The sequence below is a fragment of the Canis lupus genome, chromosome 5, assembly GCF_048164855.1.
Source record: "Canis lupus baileyi chromosome 5, mCanLup2.hap1, whole genome shotgun sequence".
Lineage (NCBI taxonomy): Eukaryota > Metazoa > Chordata > Mammalia > Carnivora > Canidae > Canis > Canis lupus.
In genome coordinates, this window is record NC_132842.1 from 25,878,245 (window position 1) to 25,901,797 (window position 23,553).

The 23,553-nt window shown below is 45.5% G+C and overlaps 1 protein-coding gene and 1 long non-coding RNA gene across 13 annotated transcripts in view; one reads left to right on the top strand and one right to left on the bottom strand.

The window, feature by feature from the left end:
- Window positions 1-23,553, bottom strand: part of CELF2 (CUGBP Elav-like family member 2) — an 815,242-nt gene that overhangs the window by 262,805 nt on the left and 528,884 nt on the right. The window lies entirely within an intron of this gene.
- On the top strand, window positions 21,220-22,761 carry LOC140633391 (uncharacterized). The gene is made up of 2 exons (XR_012031000.1): window positions 21,220-21,590; window positions 22,063-22,761. It is a non-coding gene; the product is annotated as an uncharacterized lncRNA (long non-coding RNA).

The following is a 23,553-nucleotide window of genomic DNA, read 5'->3' on the forward strand; positions in this document are numbered from 1 at the left end:
CATTAAGTGACTAATAACTGGATGTAGAAGGGAATTGGGAATGAAGTGAAGTCGCAAATTCCACTCCCTTGCTATAATCTCTACCTGTGGGCAGGAGTATCTATCACACCATGTGATGGGTACTGCACACCCCAGGGGAATGTCACCCTGACTGTGCTATTTATTACCCAGCAACACACACACACCTGTGGTCTCGATGGGGAGAGGTCCTAGCATTAGCTCGAGTTCTTTGTTCACTGCACATATGCACGTCTCAGTAACCCCCCCCCCCTTGGGCACACAGGACACTAGGTTATAATTGGGAGATTACAATCTGATATGACCCCACAGATGACTCTAAACTGTGCCCCTTCCTCACCCCTGGAAGACACATGTTGATTCATAAGGTATAGGCCAGGTACACCTCCTCCCCAGGCTGGCCTTCAATCTTGCTCGAGTCAGCCAGGTCCGGGGAAGGTAAGGGCGAGGTGAAAACACCAGTTGCTCCTCAAGAGGTCTGTGGATGACCTAGGGCAGGGAGGGCATGAGTGTTTTTACCCCTGGGGTCAAGTGCCAGGAATCTACAGACACACTTCCTGGGGATGAATAGTCCATCTGCCACTCATGCGGCCCAAGGTCCTTGGGTAAGTCCTTTGTACCCACCAGGTCTCAGTTTCCTTACCTGTGATATGGAAATGACCATATCTGTTGCTTACACTTGTAAGGATCATCGGGCTTCATCCACATATGGTGGAACGGCAGCCTGCCCAATGCAGCAAGCATTAGCTTGTCATGGACATGAAAATTAAGATGGAGCCCATGTTCCCAGAAAAGAAATGAAATTTAAGATAAAAAAAAAAAAAGTAGTTCCCAAACATCTGATGGGTGTGGAGACACAGAGTGAGGCCAGATTGGTCATCCTCTGCTCAAATACTTCAGGCTTTCTGCGTCACTTGGAGTAAAGCTGGAGTCCTTCCAAGGCCATCCAGGCCCTCTGGAGTCTCGACTATCTTCACCTCTGGGACTTCATCTATTACTAGCTCTCCCCCTCCCCCCGCCCCGCCTTACTCTCCCTCCAACCTTCCAGGCACAGTCCCAGCATTTCCCCTCCATTGCTTGCCCCACCTGACCACCTGGTGAAAACCCCTCATCCCTTTCCTGTTTGAGTCCCCTTACCTCCCCTCTGATGAAGCCCACCTTGACACTGTTTGAGACCACGAGCCTTCCCCCAGCATAACTGCCACCCCCAATTTCCCCTACTCTGCTCTATGTTCCCCTATAGCACCTGCCACTTCCTCGTGCAAGTTACTGGTTGTATCTATTGCTGCCTGTCTGCTATCTCCCCACTGGACTGCAAGCTCCCAAAGGGACAGGGCCTTTGTTTGTTTTGCTCACTGAGGCTCCATAAATATTTGGGGAACTTGATATTTTAGATGGCCTTTGAAGTTTTTCTCTACTGATCTGAAGAAGAAAACCTCACCCCTGTCCTCTTCCCATCTTAGATCAAATGATCCAGGAGATCCCTAACCATCACAACAGATCCTGTGCTGGGAAGGAAAGGAATTAGCATCAAATTTATTTCTACCCATCTCTTCCCAACAGAAATCTGAGGTAGCTTCAGTAAGGAAGCGCCCTTCGGCAATAAAGGAATTTACAGTCAGATTTCCTGGAAGACACCCGAAGGGAACACAATAATTGTGTGTGTGTGTGTGTGTGTGTGTGTGTGTGTGTGTATGTGTGTCCTGCAAAAGCAATCACTGATGAAGAAATACACACTTGCATACACAGTAGAGTATCAACTTCCAAGACAGGTACAGATGCTCTGGTAATAGGAATGGCTGTCAAATTCGTGACTCCCCCCATATCCCAGCACACGCTGGCTGTCTCCAAAGAGCCTTCTCGAACAGAAGGTGTGGTTTCTAAGGGAGGAACAGAAAACCAACCTGAAACTATAGAAACTGTTCAAACTTGTCCATTTTTTTTACTACCAACGTGCTTCGTGCTAATAAAGATGAGCTTGAAAGGATTACCAGGGATATTCCGGGTGACAAATTACACACACATCTTGAGGGAGAAATATTCCTGGAACTGACACCAGGACTGCAAAGCTTTTGCAGCATTTTCCTGCCTGGTCTAAGTTTAGATGATCCTCTGGCCACCGGAGGGACAGTCTGCACCGCGCCAGGTTCAGCCCAGCTCACGCGACAGATTTTCATCTCTATGACTTCAGGTCACATTATCACACGAATGAACTGCTATTTAGGTCAGCTAAGAGTCTCTGCCTAATTGAATGGGCATTTTATCCTTGGTGTTCATGCTCTATATATCAGGATTTTAGATATTTATTGGGGAATGGGGAAGCGAGAAAACACTGGCTCCAAGATGCAGAAGGGACTGTGATAATCACACTCAGTTTGACACAGAACAACTCCAAATGCCTGAATAATTTAAAGTCTTTCATTCTTGAATGTTGCGTTTACTTTTAAACTGGATTGCTACCATTTAAATTGATATTAGTTGTTTATGTACACTCCTTCTTCCACAGTGTTAAACATATTTTTTAAACTAAGAAGCATTGCTTCACTTTAACTCAGAAGTTTAGGGCTCTGGGAAGAAAGACGGCAGTGTATTATTTGCTCCATTCTAACAGGCAAACAGAAAGGACTCTGGCTAAATGACCACAGAGGACCATGAGGGGTGCACGGTAGAGATAAACTCGGATAAAATTAGTGAATTAATCCACATCTGACATGTGGTTGAAGAGAAATGAAATCCCAGAGTCAGAAAAAACATCAAGTACCATGAAGGGATTGACCACCTAAAACGGACTCAAGAGTTATATCAAATCTATCCGTGCAAGGAGATGGTCTTGTTAGTGGTACGTTCAGACTTTGAGAAGGTTCGAGAAATAATCTTTTATCAAAACAAAGTTATATAAATTCCAGGAGGAAGGAATCAAGACTCTCCCCAGCAGGTGCTGGAATAGGGCCTGATACACAGTAGACCCTTAAAATATTTGTGAAACAGACTCCTGAATGAGGTTTCCCGTAGTGCAGTTGAGTGAATACAACTCCACTGGATGAACACTGTTCTTCAGGAGCGACATTAAATACCTATATAAAATAAAAAAAGGCAAAGTCTCCCCTCCTGCCTGCAAGTACACAAAATGAAGATATTCAGACTCTACCTTTCAGTAAGACAGAAAACTAGCTGAGATGGGACCCAAACATCAGTGTTTTTAAAGAATTACCCAGTTGATTCTAATGCGTAGCCCAAAATAAAAGCCACTGATCTATACAACACTGAATTCTTAAACCTAAACATTTTTTATGTAATAATGTTTTATCTATATTGACAAGCAACAAGCACATTCCAAGGACATTTCACATCAAAGTCAAGAAATAAACTTCCTGCCTAGGACGCTTTAACTTAAAACGTGATTCCCAAATTACTCCAAAATAGAAATGCCATGCACAGTGCCTCATGAGGTGGTGCTTTCAAATAAAAGTTGGTAAATAAAATCCTACAGTTTTAACTGTTGATGTGTATGGGTTTCTGGGCCTACATTTTACAGATAAATCACAAGGGCTTCCTTGCCCATCTCAAACCAACATTTCTCATCTAATGATTTCAAATCACTTCATCTATCTCTGGGGTGGGGAGGGAGATGCAGCCCCCTCTTTCCACATAGCGTGTCCCTACCCAGTCGGTCTCAAAACCCATCAGACAAGGATGGTACTTAGAGCACCCGAGGAGAAAAGTTAAAGGGGGCAGATTTGGGGCCCTGAAATGCAGAGAACACTGTAACATTAGGAAACTCCATGGTACAAAATACTTCAAATTATACACTTCCTGTAATTATTTGACTGTACGGACCAGATCTGGTGTGGGGACATGTCACGCCGCAGGAGGTGTGAATCGTGGTGGGGAAGTAGCTCCAAGGCCACCCTATCCTGGGAGAGCTGTGCTTGAGAGGCACTCAGGCAGAAGCCAGGAGCCGGATCCCATTACAAGGTGCACCCATGTTCTCTGAGGTATTGGAAGAAAGTAACACTCCCTTGGCACCTGCGAGACCCCAGGGCAATTCAGGGACCCTATGAGACAAATGGCAATCTGACTACCCTGCTCTCTGGGCACAGACGGTCCACGGCCTCCACTCCCCACCTTGGCTGGACGGCTCTTCTCTTCCATTTGGAGCACAAGCTTCTAATTAATCACAAAGATGAGTGTTTCTGATTGGAGGAAGAGAACCCGACACAGAGAACTGTGGCCAAGTTAGCTGCTGTCCATGCAAAGCACCTGAAGCCTGAAGCCTGTGGTTCATCACATCAAGTCAGATTGGTGAAAGGGAGGCCCAGTGGCAGCATGCAGAAACCCTGCAAGTTTGAGGGATTCCAGACATTCAGCAAGACAGGTTTGGGAGGCCTTAGGGGTCCTTAGGTAAAAGCACCACTTTCCTGAGCACTTGCTTACCCGGGGCCCTGAATCTGCCTTCCACTTTGTACCTGCATCCCACCCCCACCAATCTCACGGGGCAGGCCAAGCTGATCGAGCCCACTGTAAAGACAAATGGAAGCCCAGGATCACCATCCCAAGAGGGCCCCTTAGATTCAAATCAAAAAAAGTCAGGGATGGGGGATCTGAACACAGATTATTTTGGCTGACTCATTAAAGCCACATCATCATGTGGGGAAGCCATGTGATTCAGCAGCCAGAGCGGGGGGGGGGGGGGGGGTGTCAGAGCACCTGTATTGCAGGGGCGGTTGCTTCCATTCACAGGTGTCAGACCCCAAAGGAGGTCCTCAGGTGTCTGCTGCACCACCCTCACGGCCCTCTCATGGGGGTGGCCAAAAAATAACACTTTATGCTTTACTGCAATGCATTTTCGCTGAGCTACTAAAGCCAGCAGGAGTGAGGTGGAAAGCAAAGATGGTGCAATTCATTGCAAGGAATCCTTTAAAAGTTTTTGTCAAGGAAGCCTATGGGAGAACAGTGGTAGCTGGATGCAGTCCATCCACGGGACAACGTGCAGCCGCTACTTACACGTTATCCTGGGCCTCAGCTCAGGCCAACCGGGTCTGTCTTATTTACCCTCTTTTCCTCTTTTGCACTGCATTGAAACCCTGCAATCTAAGTGGGGAAAGGTTTGGGGGGGGGGGGGGGGACTGACTTCTCCCCAGGCTCCAGGGGAAGGTGTTTTAACATTAGATTTAGATGAGGTTTTTCTTCCTTCATATAACATATTCCTATTTGGTTGGGAAGGTTTTTGTTTTTGTTTTGTTTTTTTCATTTTGCGTAGGTTCTTCTTTATATCTGTCCAGCTAACAGTAAGAAGTAGAATTAGTCTTGCTGAGTTGTTTTTTTTGTTTGTTTTTGTTTTTGTTTTTGTTTTTGGTCTTGCTTCTTGCAATTGTTCTTTGTGGTGGACTGCTAGCATATGCCAGAATCCTGCTGGATGAAAATGCATCACTCTGATAAGACAGAGGAAAAGGTTTGGGGAAACAGGCCCAGCAGAAACATATTGTGGCTCTTGTAGTCCCCGAGCCAATACCCCAACAGTTGTCACCCCTTGTTGGGTCCTCACCCTTAAAAAACCAGCTTCAAGGGCTTTCCTGGAGGAAAGCATTAAAAAAAAAAAAAAAAAAAAGAATGTTTCAATGGCTTTGCGTGTATAATTAGTGTTCGTATCCAAAAAGGCCAGACATTCTTGGATTAACACTTATTCAAATGAAGTCCTCCCCTATGAGACCTTGTCTGGGGCTTCTTTTTAAGAGTTCCATGGTGAGTCGTTGTTTATCATGCCATTAACTTGTTTTTCTTTTTTTCCCTTGTTCTCTCTATAGATTAGCATTTAGCAAAATGAAAATTTGCTCCAGGTAATTACCTGGCTGCATTTCAAGGCATTCATAAAAACTACTGTTCCCTCCCAGGGGGGAATCTACTCACAAGGGGCACAAGAATTAGGGCAGTGGGTTTGGGAGCTCGTTGTGCTTCGCCAGCCTGGGCGGCAGCGCCCTCCCCAACCCCGGCCTGAGATGCTCTCAAGGTCCAGGGCTCATTAGCTCTGGTGGCGGCTCACTAAAAGTCTGGTCTGGGACCTCTTATTCATTCAGGGGCTGTATCTGCTGCCTCTCCCGAGATGGATTTTTCATCAGGGCAGACAGCTTCCCTATTACCCAGATGGTACCAGAGTCTCTGGCTCAGCTGCCTGCTGATCCTCCTCGCATGGCCTCCCCTGGGCCGGCTGCTCCACCTTGGTTGAGAGCAGGTGACTGGATACGCCCTCTCGGCTGCTCCTGATGCTCTTCTCTTCCTGGGGCAGTGGTTGTTTGACCTACTGGAGAGTTGGGGGTGGGGTGGAGGGAGGCCCCTCCTCAGTGCCTGGTTAGGAGCCTGGCCTTGGCTCTAGATTTTCCTCCTAGGAGCCTCGCCTTTTACTGTATATAAAAGTCCCCTAGTCCTAGGACCTCCAGGTTTGGGGATTTTTTTGGGGGTGTGGGGGGGTGGGGCTTAAGTTTCTAGAATCACTTCCAATGTGTGTGCCCTTTCAGAATTCAGATTTAATTCTTTGAAGGGAATGTCCTGATTGATCACAAGGATTTATGTCTAGCACTAGCTCTTACTTAGCACCTTTGTCACCTCTTCTGAGAGTCGTGGTCTCGATTTTAATGAAAATCCTCCAACTTTGATTCCTCTTATGTGTTCTCTGAGTTGTCTATCAAAATCCCACATTCTTGGTAAACATTTCATTCTTATTCGTAAAAGTTATAATCCTTGCCTCCCCTTCCTTTCCAAGTCAGATGCATTCCCTTCCTGCATCAGGGCTTCTTAGGAACCTACATCCCTCTCTCCCTTCTTTCTTCGCTCCCTTCCTCTCTCTCTCATTTTTGCATCATGAGTGTGTTTTATGGAATGTGTGCTTACAATTGCATTTTACACTTGTGTTTGTCTTGTACACAGATGGTCACAGTATTGACAATCATGTATGAGAGTTACCTGATGGAGTACAAACTACAGAGCATGCTGGGAGCCATGTATTCCAAGCTATGCATTTTAGAAAAGGAAGAAGATCTAACCACTCATTCTAAACATTCCTATCCTATAGGGATGACAAGGCCCCATTTATGGAATAACCCTAAAAATACCATGGAGTGTGAAAGGGCATATCTATACACAATGAATTATTACAATAATGTTTTATAATAATATAAAACATGACAATGATTATAAACTACATCTTAAATAGTTTTATAGAGAAATGGAACTTAAAAGACCATGGTGCACATCCACTTCTACCTGTAACAAAAAATCTCCAATTTCCCTCAGATTTTTTTTTTTTTTATCTACATGGGAGCTCAGTATTCTCCATTTTCAATGGACAAACACACTGAAAGCAATTCTGCTGAAAACAAACAAAAACTCTTTCTAAATGCATTTCTTGGATTTAGGCCATTGTCACAAAATCACTACTCTTCTGTGTGGCTCCCTTGGCTGCTTTTAAAGCTTTGTTTTCAAATACAAAAGCAGATTTGAGCATTGCTTGTAGTGAGTGCTGTAGATGGGATTTAAATAATACAGCAGTCGGGACTGAAAAGGAACCTTTAGAAATGGCTAGACAGGGGATAGACCAGATGGGGAGAGGAAGGGCAGAAGACCTTCACTTGTAAGTCTTTTCAAGATGGTGGCTAGCATTGGCACTGGGTTTATAGACTATGCCATGCCTTCTCAATGCTCTCAAGAGTTTGACTGAACAATTGGGATTAAAATCAGGTGTTTAGCAAAAAAAAAAAAAAAAAAAAAAAAAAAAAAAGGGGAAGAAAGAAGAAGAAGAAGAAGAAGAAAGAAGAAAGAAGAAAGAAGAAAGAAGAAGAAGAAAAGAAGTTTTGTTTTTCCTCTTTGGAACCCATTCTACAGAGTATCAGGGTTAGAATAGTTCCTAAGGACCATCTAGGACCAGCATATCTACTCATGAGCTCAGAAGGCATGAGGGCATGTGGATAAGAAGGAAATTGCTCAAAGAAGGAAACGCACTTACGTGAGCTTAAATTATCTGTACACTCTGTTAAAACTATCCTATATAAAATGATTATATTTTGTCAGGACAACAATTCACTTTATCGTTCTTTCAGTTATTTCAATTCAGAAACTTGGCAGAAACAGGAATTTGCCCTATTTATAAAGTGCTGATTATGATGAAATTGTAATACTAACTGCAGAGTAAGAATGGATCTCAATTGGACTTTAAAAGGCATCCTATAGATGGATACTCCTACTTGTTTTGTGTGTATGCGTGTATATAAGTCACCTGTTCTTACTCTGTGCTACTGAAGGATGTAGAGAGGATAGACAGATGAAGCATGAGTTAACAGCTTTCCCATCAACATTTTTTTTCCCACGGCTTTTCTGGGCAACTAGAAATTTGTATAAATGATACATATGACACATGGAGTAAAGATTATGACCATTATGGCAATATCCACATTTCAATCCATTTTCACCATCTACTATAGCTAGCTCATGGATTTATAGCTCATAGGATATGCTGAGAAAGGAAGTTTATGATCTTCCCTTAATCGTATCTTAACTCTCCTGTTCAGACCTTTATTTGACCATCACATTTCACCTAAGCAGTGTCTATGCAGAGTCTTCTCTGGTCCATTTTGAAATAAGGTCAATAATGACAATGTAGTTGATGTTTCATAAACTGAAATTATTTAAAAGATAGTCCTATTAATATTCACTGAGATTATCTCCATATTTTTTTAAAATGACGAAAGCTGATGTTACATTGTTTAAAATGCCTTTCCTTGTCGAAATAGAAGCTTAGCACCTTATGCATATCCCTCCCTGTGTAAGAGCCTCAGCCCTAAATATCAACCACATCTTCCTAATGATACTGCAGTAACTATAGGATGGTAAGATAACCCAAAGATGAAAGATCAAATCACTGGTGCACGAGAGGCACAATGGAATGAGAGGCATGGATGGATCCCATGATCACTGCCATATAAGTATGCACCAGCTTTATAGGCATCATCAAGACACTGACTACGCACAACCCCTGTGCAGGCTTGTTAAGCACATTATCTCATTAGTCCTCACAACCTGAGGATTTGAGTTCAGAATCTGTTGCTTTCTAAACATATTAGCCATTGTACATCAAAATTAACTGTGGCTCTGTTTGGGCAGTACCAAAATGGGCTATTTGTTTTTCTATATTTTCCAAATGATCCAAATGTAGTTCCACTACTTACAATAGTATCATCAATAACTATAAACAAACTGCCAAAAGAACATTCAAGATGAGCTAATAGAAAAATCAGCATATGTCTATGAATGTTCAAACAAACTGGTTCAGTCTCTTTTAAACATGTGTTTCTTGGGACACAAAAAAAGGAAATTTACTGATACAAAAGAAGAAAATCTTTAGCCTACAAATGGGAGAAAAAAAGAAAGAAGCGATAATACAAGATACCTCCTACTGATCCAGCCACAACACATAGCTGAAATTCATTGTGAATGTATTTGAATAGTTTTATTTTCCTGGAAATCTCTTAGGTGGAAGAGCAGACCAACTGCCATTTTCAGGGATGGATCCATGTACTAGGAAGCCCTGAACTAGACAGAGCATACATCCACTTAACCAAAGAGACTCTGTTGAGGAAAAACTAATTAATAGTTGATTTAAGGAACAAAAGAATGCTCTTGTGTGACATTTTATTAACAAATTGGCTGTAATAATAATAATAATAAATGTCCAGAGAATATGTCACATAATTATAGTGTTAATGGCTGATAATTTAAAGGCATAAATGAATTGGATTCTTCTAAAGGACTCCTCCAACCTATGAGAATACAACTTCCTATGTTTTGACCTTGGTTTTCCATTAAAAAAAAATCTTTGAAATAACGGACCCTCTACTACAAAATTATATTGAAGAGGGCTTTTTTTTATCTTAAAACTCAGGCTTCAGGCAAGAGGAAAGTAGGATAACATGGGATTTCATTCTCAGGACAGCAATAAGCTCTGAGGCATTCGTATGGAAGTCTGTTACTGAGACTAAATAAATAAATAAATAAATAAATGATTTTGACACTGGAATATCTCTACTGTCTGACAGGCTGGCTGTTGCACACCTGAGTTCACCCACTTCATCTTCTTGAGCTGTAGTCTCCTTCTGCATTCCACTGGAATAACAGGTCCTTCTAATTCACGGACTTATTGTTTGGATCAGACCGAAATACAGGTTGTGCAATAGCTTTGTTTTTAAAGGATCCTACCCTGTATCAGAGAAATTTATAAGGACCCAGAGAAGTGCAACTAACAAGACCATTACATTATAAAAACCAAAGTCTATTTTATCTATTTGCAGTTAGTTTTTCACTTTTAAATATGGCACTGCTTGGTCCTGAACAGGGCAAAAGTCCATTTGCTAAAGCCACAGGACAGCCCTCCATGCTCCTGTGACAATGATCATCTCCTAAGGAAACGTGTACCAGCACATTCCAGCCTGGTGGTTTCTAAGGCCGAACAACGCAGATTAGCAGTCATATCAAGAAACATCTATCTCAGGTGTCTGCGTCAACCAAGGTCGGATCACAGCAACTATGAACTAGATTATCTCAACTACGTTTGGCAATGTCTTGAAGAAAAGGTTATGATCTCCAGTGGTTCAAGTCTTCTCAGAGTTCCCCTGAATGGTCCACAGACCCAATTTCGCAAAGCAGGGAGTATGAACAACAAATGCAGACAACAGACATGAGAAAAGAAATCTTGAAAGCCTAGGAAGTAGTTTGGGTCATTAAACTGTATGGCAATCCTACACAGTAGACAACAGGAAGACCTTGGACATAAAGCTTGAGCATTCCATCCTCAGTGAAGCCATGACCAGCTCCATCCCGAATTAAATCAAATCCCTTGCTTATACATCTTAAACTAGCTTATAATTGTGTATCTGTGTGATTACTTGATGAATCTCTCTCTTCCTCTCAAATACAAGCTCCATGAAGGCAGTCATCATATCTGTTCTGAAACCCTACCTAACCCACAGTGTGATGCCTGTCACTCAGCAGGTGTTCAATGTTCACTGAACAAATAAATCAAATGTGGCATTTTCTTAGGGGAGGCACTGGGTTGGGTTTCATAAACATGCACTGCTTAGTTAGGTTATCATGTTTTACCTAAGCCTGCTGAGCTGGAGAACTAAGCCCCAAAGAATACAGGCTGGGCTACTGACCCTGTTGGATTTAAAGATTTTCCATAAATAATGAACGGATAATTGAAAGAAAACTGTCTATGTGTCCATTGTTTTCAATATCCAAAATGTAAGTTAGCATCCCAAGTGGAGTGTGGCAGAAAGGATATTTTCAGTAGAGCAGCCATATCAATATATGGCCCCCATTCAATGTAATACAAGTTCTTTTTCAAGAAGGATCTAAAAGGCTAACTTTTTCAAGCAGAGTTGCCTTTTTAAGAAAAACTAGAGACCAAAAACTATGGAGATATAAAGTCCTTACCTCTCACAGACCTGGGCATCTTCCACCTTTAAAGGATGTCCCTGCACTTGAAGAAGATATGCTGATCACACAGCACACCTATCCAGCTTTCACGTGCTGAGTACAGACCTGCTCCCGGGCAGCAGGTGGATTCTGTTGGGTGTGGGTTTGGTGCACTCTCCTTCCCTCACAAATGGGAGTTTTATGCAGAGGGAGGCAGGACACAGATAAGGAGGCTGGCAAGAGAGGGACGTGATCACCAGGCTAGGGGATGAAAGGTATGGATGAAGAGGGGGAACAGGTAAGACATATCTGACAATCTGTAGAGTTCTGAGGGCCAGCGTGGTAAAGGGGACCACAGGTGTCCTGAGAAGAGGCAAGGTGCCACTGGATGGCTGTAGCACCATGACTACAGGGAGGGATTAGACAGGGCACAACAGTTGGGGGACAGAGTAACCATGTGGGGTGGGAGAGATGACTACCACCAAATACAGGCTCTAAGAACCAACTGCTCACCCAACACAAGAGAAAACTTGAACAATGGAGGAGAATGCATATGGCGCCTGTACAGAGCTGTGGGTCAGGGTCAACAGCCTCACGGCAGTGGACCCAGCCCAGCAGAACCAAGGGAGACCCACACCCCGGCTTGTGAAAGGCCATGCTCTGACAATAATACAACGTCCCCTCCTCGCCCTTCTCCAGCCCTCTGTAGTGTCAAGCATCTCCCACATGTCCCAGAAGTATGTGAAACCCCAAGCTATCAAGATGCCCCAACAACGAGCCATCCTGATCGTTAAACACTGCACTTTCTTTGACCATTTAAAAGACATCAACATGAACAGGATGTTTTCAAGCCTCTTACACGGGATTTCTCTCTCGGAACCGCAGGGCCAGAGTCTGGGACACACACCATGCTCTGTTCTCAAAGAGGCACACTTTCTGTGGCTCATTAATTGGTCCTGTTGCCACTGGGTTCCTCACCCTTAGCAGGAGGCTAGTGGGTCAGGAAACCCAGAGGGAGCTGAGAGCCCCAGGAGCCCAAATGGGCCACAGACCCTACTGCCTGTCTCTGCAGACCCCCAGCCTCCCCAACCCATGGTGGCATGTGGGACCAGCAACCTGTATCACCCCACCATGGGTGGCACAGCTCCAAGGCATGACCTGTGCTCCATGTTGCTCTCATTCCCCGGAGTTCCATTCATAAAATATTCTATTCTTCCCCCAACTGTGGCAAGAGAGTTGGTGAAGGCTGTCACACAGAGCATTTTCCTCCCTGGGACACCTGGAGTGCAAACACAACCTGTTTCAAGAGAAACACCCAACCACCTGAAGGAGGTGGGCAAGACCTTCTAGTCAACAGTTTCTCGGTGGACCTCTCCACCCTCAGCTCTCTGCGTCTAAGAACACTCTGGAAGCAGGGCATGGTGCTTGAAAGGAGAAGGACATGAACAAAATGATAAAGCAAGTTTGACTCTTTGGGATGAGAAAAAAGAACAAAGAGACCTGAACCCAAGCAAAGGACAGGAGAGACAAAAAAAAAAAAAAAAAAAAAAAAAAAAAAAAAAATTATCAAGTTGAAGGAGAAAGGGAATGGAAAGTACCAAATAAAGGCAGTTTTTGAGTGGCTCGGGCTAAGGTAAAAATCAAAAAAATCAAAGGCCCAGGCCTGCAGCATTGTTATTGTTTTTCTATAGACCGTGTCCTTAACCTCCCTCCATGTTGTACTTCTGCCATAAAACAAGCAGGGCATTCACGCTCGCATAATCCTGTTGACATCAGAAGGCAGCAGCAGAGCCATGATGCGATCCAGCCCACTTGAACACACTGTTATCTTCCAAATAATTAAAATATTGCTAAAAGTCAAGTTGTCTGGACTCTCACAGTCCAGCCTCACATCTGCAATCCAACACTTGGGAAGTTTGGGGGTGGGGTGGGGTGGGGTGGGGTGGGGAGGTGGGATGTGGTTTCAAAAAAATAAAAAAGGCACACAAACGAGTACAGCTATCAAAAACAAGGCTGAAGTTTGTTGTTTTTTCTTTCCCTCCCCCAGCAAGAAAAAAGTAAAAAGACAGAACAGTTTGTTCAAGGTTACATAAGAACATGCAGAAAACAAGAAATGATTTCCTTCTTGCCAATGTTTCAGGGTAATAGGTTACACCCCAGATCCCACTCAATTCTGTACACATTTTGCAGCTCCTCCAGCTTCTGATACATGAAGGCAGCGTGCAGGGACAAAGAGGTGGCTGCAAAAATACCTAATTTCTGTTTTCCCCGTCAACTTCAATGCTGTTCTGCTCCCCGTCACTCATTTAAATGAAGTATTTTGTGCTCAGAACATTTACATGCGACACCTTGATGTGGGTGCGCGTTGTGGAGTTTCTAACCAACTAATTCATATACCTGCACCGATAATTAGAGCTGGTGAATGAGAACCAGATTGGCTGAAAGGGAAAATGACAGTGCTCTGTAATTTATCACGTTAAAAAGTTTGGATTGCCCCTCGAGAAGAGGGAAGAAGACGACTGTGTTCTTAAATTCTACCTTCTATGTTTTATAGATGTGTTTTCACAGCTCGGTGGATCTTAACGAGCATAATATTGCTGTCAAGTGGGGGTGATCTAACCCTTTCCAGACGCCAATATTCCTCACGTGGGGGTGCCACAGAAGACAAGGATTGGTGGCGCAGGGACACATCCCGAATGGACACCCTGCCACGAGGAGTGAAGTTGTGCAGAGACTGAGAATGCACTACGTCCAGAGAGCTAACCATCGCTTTCTAAAGGGCACATCTGGTTTCATCTTTCACCATATTCACGCAGGTACTACGAAACACCTAGAAATGCATACCCTGCTCATCGCCAATTTTTTAAAAAGCAGCAGTCGCTCCAATGCAAAGTATAAAAAGAAAGTCCACTTTTCTATTGTCAGTAGTGTTAATAGCCTGCAGCTATAAAACTCCACTCCTTCCTCTGATGGTGCCTCGGAGATTAACAGCCTCCCCAGCTCAAACTATACTTCCTGGCACTTTCTAGTGACTCAGAAAAGCAACAGGACACACAGAATATTGCTAACTGGGATATGGCCTTGGGGGGAGGAATGTTGGGGGGCGGGGAGGGCCAGGGGGCGAATAATGAATAGAAAGAGTACAAACTGGCAAGCCATAATTCTGACATCTGGAGATGTGGCTTCATGGGCTTGCTTAAATTATGAATGACTGAGTACAAATGAGTATGAGCTTGAATTTTCCCTCAATTTGAAAACTGACATCTCAGAGGAAAAAAACAAAACGAAAACAACAAACCCAAACCCATGACCTTCCTGCAGGATTTCAACCCAGAAGTAATGTAGCCACAGGATGCCAGGTGGATTAGGCAGTGAAATTTTGTCTAAATATGAACAGTGGAGAATGGGAATTTCTGTGTTCCAGAAAAATTTAAGCAGAAACCAGCATTCAGTCCAGGCAGCACCGAAGGCTTAAGTAGTAATGGAATCACTGAGGGACAGGGTTTCCCGGTTTGGAAAGGAAACCAAAATTATGCCTCTCTCATCTGACTACATAGGAAAGGGCAGCTTCCTACACCCTTTGTCTCTGAGGCTTCTTGAGGAATCACAGATGATGGTACCACCAAGGGTTTTCCCATAGCTTCCCAAGGTCTGCTCTAGGGAGATACCACCGGATGCTCCACCAAAAGTTTCCGTGGCCACTGAGAGCCTAGAAATGCTCCTGTTCTGACAGTCCCTGAATTAAAGAATTAGACACTTTTAGCCTGCATTTGTAAGCTTGCTTGATTTCTGCTCCAGAGTCCTTTTGATCCAGCAAACACCCTCCTAGTGTTCCACGGAACCCTCTTTGGAAAACACTAATGTAAGAACAACTTAGGTGCTGGCTGAGAGCAAAAAGTGAATATCGGGCTGAGAAAACTCAGTGGAAGATATACTTAAAAGTCTTCAATATCTTCACAGAGAAGGCTCCCTTGCCAGCAGCCGCAGGTCAGTGGAAACTGAAACTCAGTTTTTTTTTTTTTTCTATTTTAATGCAGAAAAATTTCACTTTCCTCTATAATCTGTTGATGCTCAAATAGGAAGTTGAAAGGATGTACAAAACAACCCACACAAGCTCACCCCCCCCCCCCCCCGGGGCAAAATTCTTTTCTGGTGAAGATACAGCCAAGGGCTCACAACCCAGAAAAACAGAAGGGAAATAAACAATGAGTTTGGCAACGCCATAATTCCAAACAATCCTTCCCCGGCAAGTCCAATTTGTTTTGTATCATTTCTCTATAAATCTATTCTGCTCCCCCAGTGACTTAATCAAGTGTTAGCTTTAGCAGAGGCAATTTCCATCAAATTTCAAATTTTTAGAAAAGGAAGCAACAAGCCAAAAGCTCCGGCTGTCAATGGGGGTGGAGACACCGAGCAAAATGAGATTAACGATCAGGGACTTTTAAAAACTCTTGGGGAGGTGTAAGGATTCTCACACACGTATTAATCCTGAGGGTTCTGTTGGCTGTTATTAGCGATCTCTCTAAAACGAGTCAAGAAAAGAAAGGGTAAAGGAGGAGGACCTTGGAGGAGATGAAAATGACAGCACGTGAGGGACACAAAAGCCATGAAAATTAGCACGGAGCCCACATGCCCAAGACATAAAAGAAATCAGGACAGTCTTAATGAGAATCAGGCAGTGCACTTAATGAGAACCTTAATATACTTTATCTTCCCTTTATGTTTCATTTCGGTGTCATTAGACAAGTATTTATTGAGTGCATACTCTGTGCCTGACCCCAGGGCCCAGCACTCTGGGGAGGCCTCAAATCGCGAGCAGCAGTGGCATGGGAGGTCGGGGGGCAGGGAGGGGGGCAGGTGTCCCGACCGATGGCAGCAGAACCACCTGGAAGCTCGTCAGAAACGCCAACTGTCAGCCCCACCTCAGGGGCCCAGTGCATCAGAGAGTCTGGCCACCACCTGCCCCGCGGCCCACGGGTGCCGACGTGCAGTGATGTTTGGGAACCGCTGGCCTACAGGCTGGTGGGGAGGCATGGAAACTTTAAACAGTAGCAGGTGACAAGATGGAGCTGACAAGTTCAGAGAGCTCAGTGTCCCCAAATGCACACTCTTCAGGGGCAAGCCTTTGCCTCGTTGCCTTTAAGAACCAACCCTGGGCATCCTTCCTTTCTCTTCCCTCCAGCTTGTGCAAAACGCAGGAAGAGTGTGGGCTCCCAGGAGCACAGCTAGATGAGCACACCCGCTAATGGGTATGCTGAGCGTCTCGGCCAGACTCAGTGCTACAGAAAGATCAATTCTTATTCTTTAAATAGGCTATAAACATATATGGTACCTTAAGGGGGTCTCTATCTGGGTTATATTTGTTATTTTCAATGAGTTGGATGAGATACAGTTCGGCGTTCCGGGGGAAATACATTTGCATTTTATTGCCCTTTTTTAAAGCCCTTTTACTACGCGTTACCTGACAGCCATCCCGGCATCGCTTTGCTAAAGAATAGGTCTTCAGAGCACGCAAATATTTTAAAATGATAATAGTAATAATAATTGCAGTTAACGTTTATTGAGCATTTTATTACGTGCCATGGGCTACATATAAATCAGCTCTCAGAATTCTCAAACTCACGGGGTAGCTTTTATTCATCCCATTGTACAGGTGAGGAAATTGAAGATTGCAGAGATCAAGCCTCTCCGGTACACAGGGCGCTCAAGAGTGAAGGTAAGGTTCAAAGTCAGGTGAACCGGACTATAGGGAGCGAGTCTTTAACCATTGCATCATATTCTCCTGAATTATTTAGTGTACTGGAAGGCACGGGTACATTATCTTCACCAAAGTTAATATTAGCCTCACTTATTTTTGGCAATCGCATGGAATGGAATAAACAGACAAGGGGAAGGCTGGAAGGTGCTTGAACAATCTGGAATCTTGGGCCATCATGTGAGACACCACAAGAAGAAACAAATTAAAGTACAGCAATATATGGATACGCTTTGTCAACATCCCTTTTGGTACCGTGGTATATGTCATGTTTTAGATAAGATTCTCCACGGCAGATTCTCTCCTCGGATATTTATTAAACTCTAAGAGCTGAGCTCTGTGTGTATGTAAGTGAGGTCCTTATTAGTGGAACCGCAGAAATAAGATATTTCTACAATATTACATCCTAGGGTATTGTAATACAAGGCTATTATCACGTACTTGGCTAATAGGGTCCATACTGTTACAATGTATTAAGGCCAGATTGAGTAATAAAAATGACAATAACATAATCATCATCTTTGGTACTTGGGGGAAAAAAAACAGTTTTCAGATGAGGCCTCCAAAGCACCTGCCTGGCATTACGGCAAATTTATATGTGAAGAAACCGTGCTATAGAGAGGCTTCACAAAATTTATGCATAAATGCTTGGAACTCTTTTGCAAAATGCAGGAAAGATTAAAAGCTTGCCCAATATAGGCTGGCAGCAAAAAGATTCTGAGTGATGTCAAGAAGAATGAAATAACCTGCTCGCTCAACAGTAATTTATTGAGTGCCCGGCATGGGCTCAGTACTATTCCAGGCGAAAGGACGGAGCAGCAGACCAAAGACAAGGGCCTTACATCCCCCAGAAGATGAGGTGGAAAATGAGCAAGTTAAGTATATACCGTAAGGTCAGTGGGAAACGTCATTCAGGGAGATGGAAGTAGGGGGAGAGCAGAGAAAGGGATGGGGCTGCTGGTTTTGGCAAGGGGGCCTCAGGGACAGTCTTCTGATGAGGCGACCTTTCAAGCAGGCACTTAAGAGAAGTGTGAGCCTATGCACAACATCTGGGGACAGAGGGCTTGAGACCCAGAGGGGACGGCAGGTGCAGGGCAGCTCGTCTCAGTGGGGAGTGGGAACAGGAGCTTCGGGGCACTGGTAGGACACTGGGCCTTCTGGCAGGTGTGAAGGGAAGCCACTGGGCGGGGGACCCGTGTGATCCACAGCCCAGGGCCCGGGGAGGACGCAGGAGCCCAAAGGTAAGGGACGCCGTGATGCGCACGGGGCCCACGGGCTTGTCCATGAGCCGCCCACGGACACTGACAGAGACCGCAGAGCTGAGGCCTTGGGCAGGGGTGGCTGGGCACCCGCTAGGGAGATGGGGACCGGAGGCGGGAGGGGATCAAGAGTTTGGTCTGGGACACGCCTGGGGTGCCGGGGACAAACCGTCGCTGGGACCGGTGAGGAGGCAGCTGGACATTCGAGCTGCTGGGAGAGAAGGCTAAGGGGGTGACACGACAGATGTGATCACGGGGGAGGGACACAAACCATCTCTTCTGACACGGAGCAAATGAAAACAGGTGACTCCAGAACAATGAAATCTCAAGTGCTTCGCGGAGATGGTGCAGCAGAGAGGATGGAGCGTGTGACCGGAGACGCACGTTCCATCCGGGCCCTGCCTGTGACCCTGGGCTTTACGTCCCGCCTCCTACCCTCCTTAGCCACAAAGTAAGTATCACTAGAAATGACACTGCGACAGATGGTGACAAGTGTCGGTGAGGATGTGGAGAAACGGGAAACTCCTACCATGCTTCTGGGGGGAACGTAAAATGGTGCGATTGCTCTGGAGAGAGCTCAGCACTTCCCCCAAAGGCTGAACACCAAAACACCCCGTGACCCGGCCACGCAGTCCTAAGCGGACACCCCACTGGAACGTGCTCGAACCAGCACCTGTGCGCGGACCATCAGGGCAGCGTTATTCCTAAGAGCCCAGGCCACCCAGGAATGCCCATCAGCTGATGACTTGGGCGGGCCCACCCAGACCCTGGAACAAGGCTCTGCCCTAAACCGAGGGATGGAGTATGGACACACCCCCCCCCCCCCCCCCCCCGCAGCAGGTGCACTTGAAAACATTGGCCAGGGATTCCCGGGTGGCTCAGTGGTTTAGCACCTGCCCTCAGCCCAGGGTGTGATCCTGGAGTCCTGGGATCGAGTCCGACATCAGGCTCCCTTGCAGAGAGCCTGCTTCTTCCTCTCTCTCTCTCCCTCATAAATAAAATCTTAAAATAAAATAAAATAAAATAAACATCGGCCACGTGAAAGCAGCCAGACACAAAGGTCCACAAAGTCCAATGACTGCATTTATGTGAAATGTCCAGAACAGGCCACCCGCAGATGCACAGCATAGACAGTGCTTGCCTAGGGGGCCGGGAGGTGGGCTGCAAGGGGACAAAAGGGGGGGTACGTGGGGCTTCTTTGCAGTGGGGGAGTCATGAAAATACTCTGAAAATATACATTTGGGGCAATGATGGTCGCTCCGCTTTGTGAATACACTCAGGCCACTGTACACTTCAGAGGGGTGACTATTATGGTAGGTGAATAATATTTCAAATAAAAACAAACTAGACTAACACCAGGGAAGGCTGCCAGTTTCTCAGAGCGAAGGCAAAGGAAATCAGGCGGAAATCTGCTGTAGGAGAACCATCGAGGTGACCCTTTCAAGTCGAGAGGGAGTGGTGAAGTCACTCGGGAGCTGGGATGGCCATGACACCTGCCAATCCTGTGCTCACGTCCGCCTCAATCACCACCCCGGCCTTCAAACAACTTGAGCCTCCGAGTGCCCCACGTAAAGTCGTTTAACGTACAGCAATGTTGTCGGGCCCTAAAAAGCTCTGAATTAAACCGAGGGCTTCCGATGGAATACTAACGGAAACACAAACAGAAAGGCAGTAAATATAAAATGCCCTTTCTTTTCCCCCAAAGAGAAAACCAACTTCTTGGTAATTTCCCAATGTTTCAACCCAATGCTAAGCCCCCAACTTTCCTGTTCTTATTGATGAGATTCTAATCACGCAAATAAAAAAAGTTCTCCAGAAACATTCCAGGCTATTCTGATTCTAACCATTGCTGACCATGTACCCACAACTGTATCTTGATGATTAAATCATAATATAATTTTCGTGAAATCCAGACACAGGATGATGAGACGGAGCGCAGGACGCTAGAGCTAGGTAAGCGCCAAAGACATAAAAATCAAAATAATCCTGACAGGACTCTTTTTACATACGCTAACCGGAGTGGGAATGTCCAAGCAGATCAGCTTACACACTTTAAAACCTCCAGGATCCATTCAACTCCAAGGGGATTCCTGTTACGTCCGGATGGAGGGTTACAGAGATCCTACTGCGTAAACATCGGGGAACAGGACCCAGAGAGATCTCTTTACACAAAGCCAACTTTCTTAAGAAAATGGTCTGGAAAAACCAGATGTGAAAAGTTTGTGTAACTTGATGGCACAGAAGAGACTGGACATGTGTTGAACTAAGAAGCAGGAGTTACATTTTTCATATGAAGTCCTGGAATCTCGACAGCGTCTCTATGTGCGATTTTCACGTTCCTTCCTAATCAGCCTCGTGAAGTGAGAGGGCTTGGGGACTTTCTCCGGGATGGCTTTCCAAGTGCTCCTGCTCCAAGCTTTAAGGGGAAATCCCAGGGAATGTGTGTTTATAATAAACCACTCTTCACAGTTGGTGGGTCTTGAGGTCACATGGTCACCTTCCTACCCCGTGCGCCCTGCTTAGGAGTGGAGACTATGGTTCCTCTCCTCTCTTGGGATCTGCTTCTAGGTCTTTGTAGTATCACTCCCCGTTATGGGTGGCGTACCTGTGTCTCCCTCTCTCCAAACCCATATGTTGAAGCCCTAACTCCCCCAGAATGATGCTAATTTGGAGATGGGCTTTGGGGAGGTAATTAGGTTGAGATGAGCTCATGAGGGTGGGGCCCCTCTGATGGAATTCGTGCCCTTATAAAAAGAGGAAGCGACCACAGCCCTCACTCTGTCTCTGTGATGGAAAGACACAGCAAGAAGGTGGCCAACCACAAGTGGGAAGAGGAACTTCCGCAGACACCAGACCTGCTGGCACCTTGGTGTCCGACTTCCCAGTCTCCCTAGTGTCAGAAGTAAAGGCTGTGTGGGCCGCCCAGCCTGTGGGCCGTTGTCACAGCCTCCTGAATGGAGTGAAGGCCCCCGCTAGTGCCAAGAGGCCAGAAGAAGAGCCACTAACGCAACCTAGCACAGAGATGGAGTGAAACAGCAGGTGCAACACAGCTGGATCGTGGAAGAGAGACTGAAAAGTAGAAGATGAGGTGGTGGCAGGTGAGCTCACCAAACAGGAGGCTAGTAAAGAATTACCCATTCTGTGAACGGGGATACAATGCTGAGGACGCCAGGGGGCGGGGGGCAGCAGTAAAGCAGTGACCGGCACAGGAGCAGGTGTTTAGTAAATATTTGTTGAGCCACGAAGTAACAACTACAAATCATTATACAGGGAACGGGGAGAAGACCAGCCAGGCGAGAGTGACAAAAAGCAGAAACCAAATAAATGACTACATAGGAAATACAGCATAAAACAGGGCTTTCCTGGGGGCTCGGAGTTCTACGGTGCCATAATTAAAATTCCTTAGAAATTATACCTTTAAAGTTTCTATAAACGATCGTTACTTTCGTCTTATGATGCAATTTATTAGATGTGAAAAATGTTATTATGGCAGATTAAGATCTTATCAAGTACTCAACACAGGTCGGTGTGTTTACACGACAGAGAACCTATTTTATCTCTTCTTCAAAGTGGTGTCTCCGTCTTGTGAACACTTGTTTTGGATTATCTCCGTGTCGTCGGAGGCGATTCACACAGAGAACAGCCAGTGGAGACGCGGCCAGATGCACAAATACCACTCTCTCCCTCCCGCCTTGCCCCCGCCTGGCCTTGGACTTCCTCCCGTCCCGCGTTCCCATAGAATCACCCGGGCCCATTGTCCATGAGACGGAAATCGTGACATTTTTCTAGATCTGCCATTTTTTTCTAAGAGACGTGGAAGTCTGAAAATGGGAGATCTTCAGTTAAAAACCCGCCGCAGCCCCAAGACAGGCCACCCACCCATTCTGTTCTTCTTGATCCCTGGAGTGTTTCTGAAATCCTCTCGGTAGAAGTGACACAATGACGTGAGCTCGATGGAAGCGGAACAGAGGAGACATCACTTCTGTCCTCCCCACCCCAGCCACTCAACATAGACGACACATCCCAAAGTCACTAGGAATTTTTTTTTTTAATCTATCTGCCTATTTGAACTTCCTTGGGCTTCTGGTCTCCTTCAGGAGCACGGGCATAAAAGTGTAAAACGTAACAGATACACAATCATTCCTCATCTTGCAATGAAACTAGCCTGAAAAACTGATATAGAAGTTCGCACTTCAATGACGAAAGTTATGAGGCACATTTAACACTGATCATCCATTGAGCGGCTTTAAATAAAGCTTTAAAAATAAACTCGTGACTCAAAATGTTTTTTTTTTTTTCTTCCACGCTATGCATCGAGAAGCTTACGAAGCTGATGCAAGGACTAAAACGTGCATGTGGGCAAATACAGAATAAATAAAGTCGTGGCTCTTGGGGCAAATAATTAAGCTCACAGTGGAGGCTCTTGAGTCATGGTTTGGGGGCCCTGGCAGCGCTCCCCGTGACGACAGGGCTCCTGCCTCCAGAGGCGGGATGCAAAGATCTCAGGAAGTACTGGCGGGAGCGCCGATGACATGCTTCCTTGCCTTCCCGGCCCACATCCTGGCAGATGGTGGGAGCTCCGTGAGCATTTGCTCAGTTCAATTCCATACTCAAAATAGGCAGTCGCGACTTTTCTTCCGTTTTCCTTGGATTTGATGTGCTTGCACCTACTCGGCGCCATATGGAGCGGGAGGTGGTAGGTGCCGCGGTCGGGAAGCTCACTGCAGCTTGCTGTCTGCGCTCAGGGTCCCGCGGCCTAATGGCTCAAGGTGCTGCAGGACCCCGGAGAATCCACAGGTGAGCGCAGGACCCGGGGGCAGCAGGGGCGCACTCAGCTTGGCATGGGGGGAAGGGGAGGGTGAGGAATGACACCGTGATGCAGTCAGCTTCCCAGACCAAGGCCCACCCCCTCCCTCCTCCGGCGCGAAGACTTTGTAAAGCCTTCCATTTTTAATCCCAAAACTCACATTTAATAAATGAGTTTCATCACTGCCACAAACGTCTTAATAAAAACGAACCCAACATCATTTAAAACAATTGTCGTGATTTCAAGTTCATGGA